Source organism: Hemiscyllium ocellatum, chromosome 48 (genome assembly GCF_020745735.1).
Source record: "Hemiscyllium ocellatum isolate sHemOce1 chromosome 48, sHemOce1.pat.X.cur, whole genome shotgun sequence".
In the NCBI taxonomy this organism is placed as follows: domain Eukaryota; kingdom Metazoa; phylum Chordata; class Chondrichthyes; order Orectolobiformes; family Hemiscylliidae; genus Hemiscyllium; species Hemiscyllium ocellatum.
Window position 1 is genome coordinate 12,461,330 of NC_083448.1, and position 14,427 is coordinate 12,475,756.

Below are 14,427 nucleotides of genomic sequence, written 5' to 3' on the forward strand. Positions count from 1 at the left end.
TTAGGCCAGTACTCTCTATTCCTATTGCTCCTTCCAATTGGTTGGTGGCCATTCAGCCCCAAAATAAAATGGCAGTGGAGTAAGACACTTCAGATAGAGCTCATCCATTCTGTCTGTTACCTTTCTTTGTTTCTCTCTCCTTTTCTCTTCTCTTTTGGACATTTTTTTTCCTTCTTTCTTCTCCCGGCCATGGCCTCACGGCCTCAGACTCAGGGCAGACCCAGCGAAGCAACCTCTGGGCTTGGCGTGGTGGTCTCCCAGCTTGGTGTGGCAGCCTCTTGGCTTGGCAGGGTGACCTCCCATCATGGCATGATGACTGTCTAGCGTGGCGGCTGTCTAGCATAGCAGACTCTGCCTGGCTTGGTGATGTTTCACTGGTATGTGGCAGTGTCTTGGCCCAGATCTTGACGTCATTCCTTGAAGTGCAGACCCACCATGACTCAGTACTTAAGAAAGGTTTGAAAATTTCAGCTTTATTTCTTTATTTTAGACTTAAAACAAAGAAGGTGTACAATAATCCTGCAATGTTTAACTTTTAACTTTGTTCTTAAGATTCAGTACCGAGGTACTTGGACCTAAGATGGTGCTTTGTGTGGCGGCATTATACACTTTTCACTGTACCGCTGTACTTTGGTATTGAGTGCACATCACAATAAACATCAAAGTCAGTTGTCAATCATTTGCTTGCTGACTTCACCTATCACTATCTCTCCGTAAACTGTTTAGATCCCTCTCTCAAACTGCGTTTACCCCTATTTTTGTGTCACCTGTAAATTTGGCTTCAGTACATTCACTTCTTCCAAATCATAAATATTGTAAACATTTGCAGTGGAGCTCCACTGATCACAGGTCATCCATCAGATAAAGAAGCCTTTATCACCAATCCATGTTTCCTGCCCATGAGGCACTTCTCTTTCAGTGCCAATATACAGCTCCAATACCTTGGCCACTTCTTTAATGACTTAACCTTTTGTGAGGGACCTTGTCCTCTCTAGTTGAGACTTCCAAGAAAAACTGTCATAAATTAGTCACTCACAGTTTCCCTTTCATAAAGCCATGCTGACTCTGCTTGTTAGATTAATATTTTCCAAATATTACATCCAATACTTGTGCAATAATAGATGTTTGTCTAATTGGCCTGCAGTTACTAGCTTTTTGCGTTCCTCCATTTTTGAATAGGGGTGTCACATTTGTAACTTTCTAATCCTGTGGTACTTCTCCAGAATCTCAGGATTTTTGGAAAATTACAACCCATGCAGACAAGCCAGCAGGGCTCTTTGACCTATCATTATAGAATAGAATCCCGACAGTGTGGAAACTGGCCGTTTTATCCAACAGGTCCACGCCAACCCTCTGAAACGTATCCCATCCAGACCCATTCCCCTATATTACTCTACATTTCCCCTAACTAATGTATCCAGCCTACACATCCCTGAACATATTGGCCAGTTTAGCATGACCAATCCATCAAACCTGCACATCTTTGGATTGTGGGAGGAAGTGAGGATTGCAGATGCTGGAGACCAGAGTTGAAAAGTGTGGTGCTGGAAAAGCGCAGCAGGCCAGGCAGCATCCGAGGAGTAGGAGAATCGACGTTTCGGGCTTAAGCCCTTCTTCAGGAATGAGGCTGGAGTGCAAAGCGGGCTGAGATAAAAGGTGGAGGGGCAGAATTTGGGGAGGGGCGCTGGGAATACGATAGGTGGAAGGAGGTGAGGGTGATAGGCCGGAGAGGGGGTGGGGGCGGAGATGTTGGGAAGAAGATTGTAGGTCAAGAGGGCAGTGCTCAATCCGGGGGTTGGGACTTAGATAAGGTGGTTGGAGGGGAAATGAGGAAGCTGGAGAAATCTACATTCATCCTGTGTGGTTGGAGGGTTCCTAGGCGGAAGATGAGGCGCTCTTCCTCCAGGCGTCGTGTGGCCAGGGTTTGGCGATGGAAGAGGCCAAGGACCTGCATGTCTGTGGCGGAGAGGGAGGGGGAGTTAAAGTGTTCAGCTGCGGGGTGGTTGGGTTGGTTGGTGCAGGTGTCCCAGAGGTGATCCCTGAAACGTTCCACAAGTAGGCGGCCTGTCTCCCCAATGTAGAGGAGACCACATCGGGTGCAGCGGATACAGTAAATGATGTGTATGGAGGTGCAGGTGAATTTGTGACGGATATGGAAGGATCCACTGGGGCCTTGGAAGGAGGTGTGGGCGCAAAGTTTGCACTTCTTGCGGTTGCAGGGGAAGGTGCTGGGAGTGGAGGTTGGGTTGGTGGGGGGTGTGGACCTGACAAGGGAGTCGCAGAGGGAGTGGTCTCTTCGGAACGCTGATAGGAGTGGGGAGGGAAGTATATCCCTGGTGGTGGGGTATGTTTGGAGGTGGCGGAAATGACGACGGAGGATGATACAATGTATCCGGAGGTTGGTGGGGTGGAAGGTGAGGACCAGTGGGGTTCTTACTGGTGGCGATTAGATGGGCGGAGTTCAAGGCCAGAGGTGCGTGAAGTGGAGGAAATGCGGTGGAGAGCATCGTCCGATCATGTCGGAGGGGAAATTGTGGTCTTTGAAGAAGGAGACCATTTGGACTGTTCGGTAGTGGAATTGGTCCTCCTGGGAGCAGATGCGGCGGAGGCGAAGGAATTGGGAATATGGGATGGCGTTTTTACAGGAGGCAGGGTGGGAGGAGGTGTAATCTAGGTAGCTGTGGGAGTTGGTCGGTTTGTAGTAAATGTCCGTGTTGAGTCAGTCGCCCGAGATAGAAATGGAGAGGTCTAGAAAGGGGAGGGAGGAGTCTGAGACGGTCCAGGTAAATTTGAGGTCGGGATGGAAAGTGTTAGTAAAGTTCAACCTCCTTGTCGGAGCACAAGGTCACGCCAGTACAATCATCGATGTAGCAGAGGAAAAGGTGGGGGATGGTGCCAGTGTAGCTGCGGAAGATGGACTGTTCCACATATCTGACCAAGAGGAAGGCATAGCTGGGGCACATGCGGGTGCCCATAGCTAGTCCTTTGGTTTGGAGGAAGTGGGAGGATTGGAAGAAGAAGTTGTTAAGAGTGAGGACAAGTTCAGTGAGTTGAAGGAGGGTGTCAGTGGAAGGGTACTGGTTGGGTTGGCGGGAGAGGAAGAAGCGGAGGGCTTGGAGGCCTTCGTGATGGCAGATGGAAGTGTATAGGGACTGGATGTCCATCGTGAAGATAAGGCGTTGGGGGCCGGGGAAGCGAAAGCCATGGAAGGGGTGGAGGGCGTCGGTGGTGTCCTGAATGTAGGTGGGGTGTAAACCCACACAGATACTTGGAGAACATGCAAACTCCACATAGACAGTCACCTGAGGCTGGAATCGAACCCCCCCCCCCCCCCCCCCGGTACAATGAGGCAGCAGTGCTAATCACTGAGCCACCATGCTATCCACCAGGCCTTTAATACTGTTCTTCTGTCTAATTCCATGTTTGCTAGTGATGGTGAGGCTACTTAATTCCTCTCCCATATTCTTCAGTGTTAATGGGATCTCTGAAATACATTTGATTTGATTTTTTTATTGTCACATGTATTTTGTTCCAAAATGCAGTGACAAGTATTGTGTAGTGTTTCCTCTCTTCAGCGCCATCTTACAACACAGAAAAATACACCAAAATATAAAATACAGAAAAACGAAGAAATAAAGAACAAGTGTTCAACTTTACAGTCCTTCTTATTAAGTGTTCCATCATAGACTATGGGCCTGGTGGTCAGGCAAAAGACCCCTTCACTGCACTGCTGCTGGTGTGAAAATCACCATCTTGCCTCCACCGATGCACTCACCACTCTGTCCTTAATCTACTTCACCAATACAGCTGCATTGGGTACCAGAACAGCCCAAACTTTCTATGCCATGCATTCGTATTGCTGGACTTACTTGAGTCCATGCTGCGGGGCCCACTTGGCAATGCCGTTGCCATGACCAAGCTCTTACCAAGTGGTAAGTTTAAAAAAAATTTAACAAAAAAGAAACAAGAAGAAAAAGAAAGAAACAAAATAAAAAGCAGACAGAGTGGACAAACCCCAGCCTCAGAAACCTTGCCCCACAGCCATCTTACCGGAAGAATGATGCAAAATATCTGTATGACTCCTCTGCTGTTTTCTTGTTCTCCAAAACCGACTCCCCACATTCATTTATGAAGTTAAAAATTACACAACACCAGGTTATAGTCCCACAGGTTTATTTGGAAGCACTAGCTTTTGGAGCGCTGCTCCTTCATCAGGTGGTTGTGGAGCATAAGATTGTAAGACACAGAATTTATAGCAAAAAGTTTACAGTGTGATGTAACTGAAATTATATATTGAAAAAGACCAGGATTGTTTGTTAAAGTCTCTCATCTTTTAGAAAGAACATGTTGGTTTCAGTTCTTTCATATATAAATTGCAGAACTCTTTTTAAAGTTACATTCTCAAGTGAACTTTAACAATTGGTGTCATATCGGCCCAGATAATGCATTTAAGGTGTGAGGTGCTCAGTGTGAGACTGTGTGTGCCACAATGTTCAGACTGATTCAAATCTAAAAAACAGATTTCCAGAATCTTACATGAATTCATGTAGTTTTTGAGCAAAGTATTCTGCAAATACAAATACACCCCTCAAATGTATATGTGTGTATGCATGTGAGTGTGTGTATGGGGTGGGGGGCGGGGTGTGTGGTTATGAGTGTCTGTACATGTGGGTGTGAGTGTAAAGGGGTATAAGTCTGTGAGAGGGTACATGTGTGAGTGTGCGAGTGGATGTGTGCGTGTATGAGAGAGAGCTGGTGTATGAGAGAGGGTCTGTGTGAGTGTATGGGTCTGTAGGAATGTGTGTGCGTCTGTCTGTGAGTATGCATCTGTCTGTGTGTGTAGTGCAGTGGGTCACCTGCAGTGTGACATGAACCCAAGATCCCAGTTAAGGTCATCCCAATGGGTACCGAACTTTATAAAGGGACCTATATTCATTTTGACTCCTCTCTTTCTCCTTACATATTTAAAGAAGCTCTTATTATCAGTTTTTATATTCCTCACTAGTTTGTCATCCTTCTGCTCCGCAGATGCTGCCTGACCTGCTGTGTTTTTCCAGCACCACTCTGATCTAAACTTACTTTTGCCTATCATAGTTTATTTTGTCTGTCTGTCTGTCTTGTCTCTTTTGGTGGATTCTGAATTTGGGGCTGTCAATGACTTTGGCCTGCTTATATGCTTTTTCTTTAAACTTAATACTTTCCTGAACTTCCTTCGTTGGTCATGGTTGGGTTTTCCTTTCCTGAGAATCATTTCTCCTGACTGGAATGTATTTTTGCTGAGAATCATGAATTATCTCCTTCAATGTGTGTCAGTACTTGTTTGCTGTCTATCTGCATGGTTCACCTCAGCTAATTTTATCCTTATTTCATTGTAATTCCTTTAGTTAAGTTAAACACAGTTGTTTCCAATCCAAATTCATCTCTCTGAAACTGATTATTATATTCTGTCATGTTCTGATGACCACTTCCCAGGCAGTCTTTTTACTCTCACATAACTTTTTAAGCATGTTTCTTTCTCCATTATTAGATCTAAGGCTGCCAGCATCCTGGTCCATGATGTATTGCTATGCAAACTAATCCTAATGAACCCTATGAATGTGCTGTCGTAGCCACCCTTTTTCATTTGATGAACCCAACCAATATGAAGATTAAAGTCAACCGTAAGCACTGCTCTATTCCTTTCACAAACTCTTGTTTGTTGATTTACAGCCTTTCTCCCAGAGTGGCTACTGTTTGGGGGTGTGTAAGCTGCTCATATCATTGTCTTGTCTGTGTTTTATCTCCGCCTAAATGCATTCAAAATCATCTGAGCCAAGACCACGTCTCACAGCTGTCCTTGTTTCATCTCTTCTCAGGGTGCTATTCCACCACCTTTTCTATCCCGCCTGTCTCTCCAAAAGATCAAATATCCCTGAATGTTAAGTTCCCACTTTTGATCTCCTTGTAACCATGTTTCCAGGATGGCTATGAAGCATAATACTTTCTCTTGATTTGTGCTGTCAATTTATGTACCTTATTATGGACGCTTTGCATAATCAGGTACAAAGTTTGTTCCACTTTTAAATTTCCTGACACTTTTGTGGTCCTTGGTACAATGTGACATTGACACATTCTATCACTTTGTTTTATTTTCTGGTAACAATCAGCCCCATCACCGATCTGCAATCCTAGTTTCACCTTTACCTTGCATTTTGTAATTTTCCATGCGAGTGGACCCATGCCTCATGGTATGGTTTAAAGCCCTGTCCACAGCTCTGGTTACACAATTCACCAGGAATCTGGTACCAGCATGATTCAGGTAGATCCCATCTCATTGGAACAGCTCCCTCTTTCCCCTGTACTCGTGTTCACATTCCACTAATTTGAATTTGTTTCTCCCATACCAATATTTGAGCCATGCATTTACCTTGTAAATCATGTTGACCCTGTGCTTGTGGCTCATGGAGTAATCAGGAGAGTATTACCTCAGTGAACAGATGACCCTGAAGAACTGAGGTGAGGAGGAATTTCTTCAGCCAGAGGATCTGTGAAACTCATTGCTGCAGAAGGCCATGGAGGTCAAATCATTGAGTGCACTTAAGACGGAGATAGATTCTTTAATAGTGCAGGTTATCGGGAGAAAGCAGTAGAATGGGTTTGGGAAACATATCAGCCACAGTTGAATGGCAGAGCAGACACATTGGGCTAATTTTGCTCCTATAATTTACAGTCTTAGGACTGTAACACTGGTGCCAATGTCCCATGAATTTGAACCCATTTTTTTACACCAATCTTTGAGTCACATGTTTTACTCTTGTTGACCCTGTGCCAGTTAGCTCGTGGCCAATACAGAAATCCAAGATTATCATCAGTTTTATTTTGCTTTTCAATTTAGCCCCAAGATTATAATTCACACAGCAGAACCTTTTCCCTCATTCTACCTATACTGTTGGTATCCAACCTCAGTGTCTTCTAGTTTCTTATCGTGTTATAACTAATACTGTTGCATTTCCCTCTACTTTGATACAATTGCATTTGTTCACACTATTATGCAGTTGAAGGCATGGACTATACCTTTAAGAGAACTGAATGCTGTTCAGAACTGAGAATTTACAAGAGCAATCTCAGAGAGTACTGGAAAATTGAAAATATGTAACATTTACCTGAGTTGGTTGCTGCTTTCATCAAATTGAATTTAACCAATCAGTTTAAATTTTGCCCCAGGATACTAAAAGCCAATTGAGTTTGACTTTATTGTTTTGCTCACATCGAACCAATGAGACGTTCCGATGTTGGGGATATAAAAAAGGCAGGTATTTTGAAAATCAGACAGAGTAGCTGCCATTGAGACAGACCCAAGAAATTAGGACCACTGTCTCTCAAAGGTACCTTTTCATATCCATATGAAACATATTCGCAATAAAAAGAAGGAAGATGACACAGGGAGCTCTTCAGCCGGAAGAAGAGAGACACTGAAGTTGACAGCTGCTGTATGGTTTTGAAATTAAGTTGATGTAATTTTATTCAGTGTTTTATTGGAACGGTATACTGTTGGATAGTTGGAGGCAGATAATAAGCAGTTAAGAGAAAGGGAGCTTAGAGTTGTGAATAGTTGTTGTTTAATGCTCATTTTTAGAGTTAAAGAATAAATTGCTTTTATTTTCTTTAATTAGTGGAATTTGGGAGTTCTGCCACTCATACTTTAATATTACGAGGGAAGGTGAGCTTTTCTGGGTGTTTGGTTTAATTCACCACCGAGTCATAACAACATGGTTGGAATCAGCATTGCTTCTCATACATAATCTTATTCCAACATCTGAAGCCATTTCGAGGCCCTTTGCTTGCTGTTTCAAGCATCTTTCTCCTTACAATGTTTATTTTTTAATACATTGTCATTTGGACTCCAACTGTTGTTGGGCACTTTTTTCATTCCTTTAATGAGATATTGCTGATATGCCAAGACCAATCGCACATTGGGAAGGATGTATCAACACTTAATGCAAAGGACTTTTTTAGAATCTTTTGAACTACAAAGACAACATTTCTCTTACCTTTGCATCTGTAGTTATTCTTGGAATTTAATATGTTCCAAGTATGTTCATTTGCTGTCATGTTTGCTTCTGCATGTTGCCAGTGCAATGAAATACAGGTACACAATCCTTTATCTGAAACACTCGGGACCAGCTGGTTTTTGGAATTAGTAATTTTTTGAATCTCGGAATAAGTTACAGTGCAACGGTGAACCTTTTAAAAATCTTATTGAACAGCAGACTCACTGTAAGTAACAGGCCCTGAAATAGAATTGAGGCCTGCCAGTGCTGGGCCACACCCACACCCACACACATCGCATCTGAGTGATTCACATCGAGTGGGTGTGGAGTTGGGTTAGTTGTTTGCATGCCAAACAACCTTGTTAATGAGATAAAAACTTCACAAAAAGACCTTCGGATTTCAAAGCTTTTAGAATTTCAGGATTTTGGATAAAAGGTTGTCAACCTGTACAAGTAAATTCTTGAGATTACTTCATCCATACTTTACAGTGTTGAATTTGAAGTCCTAAATGGACAATGTTTTATAATTTTTCAACAAAGTAGGTAAGCTAATATCTCCAACCTATTGACAAAATAGGTTGAATTGCAGTCAGCTTTGTGTTTTGAAAATCAGTAGCACTGGTAACATTTTTTTTCAAGCTGTTTTACATTTTAACTATTACAGCCAATTGAACATATAGTTCTCCCATCAACTTGGGGTGAAGCTGTACGTAAGTTTGTTGAATTTACTATAATATACCATCTCCAATGTTAATATTTCAGATATTTTGACAGTAAATACAACTCAGATCCCAGTACAAAGTAAATAACTGAACAGGTGGTTACTTTATCCGAGGGTCTCACAATGTGTTTGGTGATCCTATCAAGGAAAGCGGTCACTGTCTGCATATGTAGGTATTGAAAGATGAATTTGTGTGGATAGAGGACAGTCCATAACTTGTCTTGCAATTTGAATCAAACCAAGGAGTATCATTTATAAGTCTATAATTTTGATCTGGTTATCTGTTGTCAAGTCCATATCAGAATGCAACTGAAATTCCTTTAACATGAGCAATCTGTTTTCTTTCGTACAAAATTCCTTCTTCTGACGTTGCAATGCAACGACTGTAAAACTACATTTTTTAAGGAATACAAAGAATGTATTCAAGTTCAACCTGAGCAGTATAATGGACCATTCATCTAACAGGAAACCAATGCTCCAATGCTAGTTTATAAATTATTTGAAGTCAGAGTTAGCCACAAATATAATTTTACCAATTATCTATCCCTCGTGGCATGACTGAAGGTTGATTCGCAGTTAGTGCAAATCCCTCAAGGGGTCATCCTTGCCCCTGACTCCTTCCCAAGAGCTGTAACATTATTAAAAACACTCAGGTTCCATACGTATGTTAACAACACCAAGCTCCCTCTCACCATAATTTTTAACCCCTTTACTCTGTTATTGTTGCACTTGTTTGCCTGACATCTAGTACTGAATTTACAGAATTGTTTTTGCAATTAAATGTTGGAAACACTGAAGTGCTATCTTCAGTCCCTGACATGAACTCAGTCTCTTGGGTCATAAACCTCATTGCTGTCCCTGGTGACAGCAGAACTATACTGTTTGCTATTGAATGTCATATGCTGCCTCATGGACAGTCTTGATCCCTCTCTCCATCAGCACAATGTCACATTGTCTCATAACTATTCTGGGCACCATTACCATTTCAATTTTTGGGAAATCATAGTGTATCAGGCTGCATCCATGGAGAGAGAGCAAGCTAACGTCTCGAATAAAAGTGAGTCTTCATGTCAGCTCTGATGAAGTGTCATCTAGAATGGAAACATGAGCTTGCTCTCTCACCATGGATGCTACCTGACATGCTATGATCTCCAGCATTTGTTGTTTTTGGTAGATTCTAGCATCTGCAGTAATTTGCTCCTCCATTCACTTCTTTGTCTCATTTATTGCTTTCACAAGAAACTTTGCCTCTTCCTTTCTTATGCTAAGGAAAACAAGCTTCAAAATCTCAGGGTATCAATCCTTTATCTTCTTCTGTTTAATTGCATTTCTTCATCTAATCCCATTTCTTGCGATGTATAGAAAATACCTTCCGACTTCCCTCTGGATGATCTGTGCTCAGCAACGAACTTAGCTTTATCTTTTTAAGCTCCATCGTCAATGAATTTTGGGCATGAGTCAACACTGAACTCTTCTTCCACCATCTTTGTTTCTGTGTCCACTTCTTTGCGCAGGAGTCCTCTGCCTACTGCACAGACTCTATCAGCCATCTACAATACTCAATATTTACCTGGTCCTTTCTGTCTGAACTTTTACCTGCATTCAATCCCTTCATGGAGAACTGTTGATATGACATCGATACTAAATTGCTCCCTTCTATTTCCCTCTGAAATTGCTGCACTCTGTTCTCTTACATCCAAACCCGACTTGGTTATCAAGCCTGCTGATATAGATGGTTCTGTCATCGTGTAGCATACTGACCTCTGTTCTGCACAGGCTGTGCACCAACTCTATTGACACTTCATCTTATCTCCCCTGGATCATGACTCCATCAATGAACATCAAACTGTTTATTTCCAGAACTGCCACTGACCTTTTATCCTCTGGAAATCTCACCTCTATACCTTTCAACCCCAGTCCCAGAATCACGTGCAACTCACTTCTGCCTCCATCCCAAAATAGGCAACAGGAATGGCCTCGCAAACTCATCATTTCTTCTTGTCTTGACTCTTTTCCTCTTTAGTTCAGTCTCTCCCCATTTTCATTCATAATTTTTCTGATGTATTACACTGGTTCCACAATTTGCAGAATTTTTGCCTCACATGTGTCATATTAATAATGGACTGCTATCTTTTTACATGAATATCCTCCATCTGGATGGTCTGAAGGCTCTCTGTTCTGTTGTGAAGAGGCATGCATCATATCCATCCAGCACCACCCTCCTTTGATTGGCTGAGTTCATTCTCTCTTTGAACATCTTGCGTGATTCATTTTATTCAGCTTGTCCATGTCAAAAAATGTGGCTATAGTATCTACATGGATCCCAGTTTGCCTGCCTCTTTAAGAACAGTGTGGTATGTTCTTTGTTCTAATCCTAATTGGATCCCATTTACCATTTTTTTCTCTGACTCATTGATGATGTCATTTATGCTACTTAAGCTCTCATTCATAATTGGAAAAATAGTATTTCCTCTGGGTGCTCTGGTTTCCTCCCACAGTCCAAAAATGTAGTTAGGTGAATTGGCTGTGCTAAATTGCCCATAGTGTTCAGGAATGTGTCGGCTCGGTGCATTAGTCGGGGGAAATGTAGAGTAATAAGGTGGGTGGGAGTGGGTCTGGATTGGATACTCTTCAGAGGTTCGGTGTGGACCTTTTGGGCCAAATGACCTGTTTCCACACTGTAGGGATTCTATGATTCTATTCACATTTGCTGTCAATTTCCAACAACAGTTCTAAAGAAGAGTAATATTGAAATCAAAATGTTAAATGTTTCTCTCAGCATCCAACACTGCAAGACCTGCTGAGATTTTACAGACAAAAAATTCTGGAATGTTCTTGTTTATCTAACTCTGTTAACCTCCTGATTGCATGTTGCCTCCATCACAAAGATCAGCTTCAATATATTGGCTCTTGAATTGAGGGCTATTTGAGTAAGAAGTTGAGTAAATTGGCACAAAATGTCTGGGGAAGTAATCTCATTGAACCAAAGAAATTTCTGATGTGCTTGAGACGCTACACATTCAGAGAGTGTTTCTCCTGGCTGGGCAGTCCAGAACATAGCAGCAATCTGATAACAGATATGATCATGTGTGTCTCAGATAGGGAGAAATGTTCACTCAAGCATTGTGAATTCTTGAAATTGTCCATGCACAGGGCTGTGGGTACACCTTCCACTGAATTTATTTGAGGTTGAGATAAATAGTAGTTTACCTTTCAGAAAATTAAGCAGTAAAGGAATTGTGTGGTGGAAAGTGCATTTTTAAGATTAGTCAGGATTGCACTAAAAGGTGCAGGAGTCGAGGGGCTTTTTGATGATGCTCGTCAAGTGGCATTTAGTCCTGGTCAAACAGTCTCAGTTTAAAAACTCTCACACAGATTGAAAATCTTTCCATGGCTTTGCCTTTTCATTGTCTTCAATCTGATAATCCACAAAGAGTTTTGCACTCCTCAAATTGTTAGCTTTTGTGCAACCCCAATTTTAATCACTCTCTTTCATTGATACCTTCTCCTTTAAATACCTGGCAACAAACCTCTGATATTGCGTCTGTAAATTTTGCACTGAAACTGCAGTCAAAGAGGAATTTTTTTCATGTATTGCAAAAACATACCTTCATAAAAAAACTTTATATACATACATAGTTACTGAAGCATTTTGCACAGTCTTTGCACATGAAGATCAAATATTGGGACTTAGCATTCACTGCAGTTCCAAAATAAAAGGCATTTCCTACTTACACAGGACTTTATTTAAATACATTGAGACACACAGAGGGTCTGGTAACTGAATGAACCACCATTGTACTTCAGCAGAAAGACTTCAGACAGAGGTGTGTCCCTACTGTGCCTTGCCAGCGGCTGCTCCCAGCTCTGGTGCATCCCTCAGCACCTAGTCCTGACCGTAGAATGTGCCAATCTTCCACACTCAGTCGAGGTCAACTCCTGGCTCTGGAAAACCAACAAATTTTGGCCAGACCAAAGAGCATCTTTCACCGAGTTGATGGGCTTCCAGACACAATCAATGCTTATCTCAGTGTGTGTACCAGGGAGCAGTCTGTGGAGCATTGAGTCCTGTGTCACTGAGCTGCTCAGGACAAACTTGAACAAAAACATAGCATCTGTCTCACAGCATCACAGATGTTCTTAGCAAAGGCACATTCCAGAAGGCGATGAGTGACAATCTACTCACCAACACAGCCACTTCAAGGGCAGCGTGTGGTGGTGCAGAGTCTGGGTATGCATGAAGAATCTGATAGGCAATGCACTCCTCATCGTCAGCCAAACTCTGTCTTGGTGCTTGTTGGAAAGTTCTGGCAATGAGGCATTCTGTCACATGATCTCAACAGTCTGCTCAGAGAACCATGCAACAGGATCCACCCTCCTTTTCTTGTAGGGTCTCGAGGACACTACATGCTGACCACTTTCTGCTGAACCTGTGGTTAAAGGTGTTTTCATTTAGAGTTTTTCCACAAAGGACAGGCAATACGTAACGGTTCAAGTACTTGGGGCGTTCCGTGGTGCTGCAGTCAGACCTATCTTTTGCAACACCGGGGACAAGGAGAACATCAGTACATCATAAAATTTGGTGCTTGCATACTGAAGGTCTAAACGCCCCTTGATGCAGCTGTACACAAAGGTGGCCATCAGGATGATAGCAATGGGTACATTTCTACCCTCTAATCTGGAGCTTTGACAATGATGCCCCAATGAACAAGGTCCATCTTTGACTTTCAGATGAATTGGAAGATGGTTCGGGTGACTGCAAAGTCTTGGAGTTTGGGCGATAGTTCTGAGCAATTCTGAGAGCACTTGATGACCAGGTTTTTACCTGCAGTGGAGATGGAGCAGTGCTCCCAAAAGCTCTGGTTTTGCTTCATTTTGATGATCTAGTCATCACAAGTTTTTACGTACATCGTGCCCCCTCTGAACCGTATTCAATGCATGTTCAGGTAATGACCTGATAATGAACAAAGTCAGAACTCTCACATCACCACGTTATAGTCCAACAGGCCTATTTGAAATCACAAGCATTTGGAGCATTGCCCCTTCAGCAGGTGAAGTGAAGGAGTTAAAGGATCCGTTGGCCACGTTCCCAAAGAACACAGCCTTGTTCTTGCAAATTGAAATGTTCCTATCAATTACTTGAACTCTTTGGTTCTGAATGATGACCATGTGGAATATGAATGAATAATATTTGAAGTTACTTTTTAGATACATTAAAATCATAGGTTTGAGATTATTTGTCATAGATATATTAAATTTTGCCCTGAAAAAGTGGTTGAAATGGTACTTTTGGGAAAGCAACTACTGCAATGTTGTTAAGTTTTGGAGTACAGTTCTTCACTGGGATATTTGTTCATTTGTCTTCCAAATAATGAGTAAAATAAATTGTTCACAGAGCTAGTGGAATCTTGGATGTGGCCATTTTCCATTCCTAACTTCAAAATGAGGCACTTAGGAAAAAGAAATCAGATCTAAGATAATTCAGATGAATGCATCATTCATTAATAGAAAGCTTTAGAACAATTTTTTTTTCTTGCGTTCAGTGGTAAATTATACAAATTTTGAGTGTGTGGTGCAGATGTATAGTTGCTGAAACCTCACAACCAAATTTACTGATAATCTAGTCGTCATACAACCTGTAGATCATTTTGTCGAACTCATCAATAATAAACTATC